The sequence below is a fragment of the Orycteropus afer genome, unplaced genomic scaffold (genome assembly GCF_000298275.1).
Source record: "Orycteropus afer afer isolate SDZICR_OR568_19922 unplaced genomic scaffold, OryAfe1.0 scaffold00062, whole genome shotgun sequence".
NCBI lineage: Eukaryota > Metazoa > Chordata > Mammalia > Tubulidentata > Orycteropodidae > Orycteropus > Orycteropus afer.
The window spans coordinates 9609644-9610720 of record NW_006921649.1 but is presented as its reverse complement, the minus strand read 5'-3'; positions in this window follow the sequence as shown (position 1 = coordinate 9610720).

The window sequence follows — 1077 nt, the reverse complement described above, 5'->3', positions numbered from 1 at the left end:
AAAATGGTTGCAGCAGTATATTGACAGAGAACTTCCAGAAATGCAGGCTGGATTCAGAAGAGGATGTGGAATGAGGGATATCATTACTGATGTCAGATGGATCTTGGCTCAAGGCAAAGAATACCAGAAAGATGCTTACCTGTGTCTTATGGACTAAGCAAAAGCATTTGATTGTGTGGATCATAACAAATTGTGGATACCATTGAGAAGAATGGGAATTCTAGAACACTTGATTGTATTCATGAGGAACATGTACATAGACCAGGAGGCTGTGGTTCAAACAGAACAAGGGGACACTGCATGGTTTAAAATCAAGAAGAGAGTGCATCAGGGTTGTATCCTTTCACCATAATTATTCAATCTGTATACCAAGCATAATCTGAGAAGCTGGACTATATGGAGAAGAACATGACATCAAGATTGGAGGAAGAATCATTAACAACCTGCAATACACTGATGACACAACTTTGCTTGCTGAAAGTTAGGATGACTTGAAGCACCGATGAAGAATGAAGAATACAGTCTGCAGTATGAATTACATCTCAATGTAATGAAAACAAAAGTCCTCACAACTGGACCTATAAGCAGCATCACAATAAATGGAGAAAAGATTGAAGTTGTCAAAGACTTCACATTGATTGCTTGGTTCCACAATTGACGCCAGTGGAAGCAGCAGTCAGGAGATCAGATGACGTATAGCACTGGGCAAATTGGCTACAAAGGACTTCTTTCAAGTGCTGAAGAGGAAAGATGTCTCCTTGAGGACTAAGGTGTGCCTGACACAAGCTGTGCTGTGATATTTTCAGTCACCTCATATGCATGTGAGAGCTGGACAATGAATAAGGAAGACTAAAGAAGAATTGATGCTTCTGAGTTGTCATGTTGGCGAGGAATGCTGAGAGTATTGTGGACTGCTAAAAGAACTAACAGATCTGTCCTAGAGGAAGTGCAGCCAGAATGCTCCTTGGAGGTGAGAATGGCTAGACTTCATCTCACCTACTTTGGTCATGTTGTCAGAAGGGACCATTCCCTGGAGAAGGATGTCATGCTTGGTAAGGTGGAGGGTCGACAAAAGAG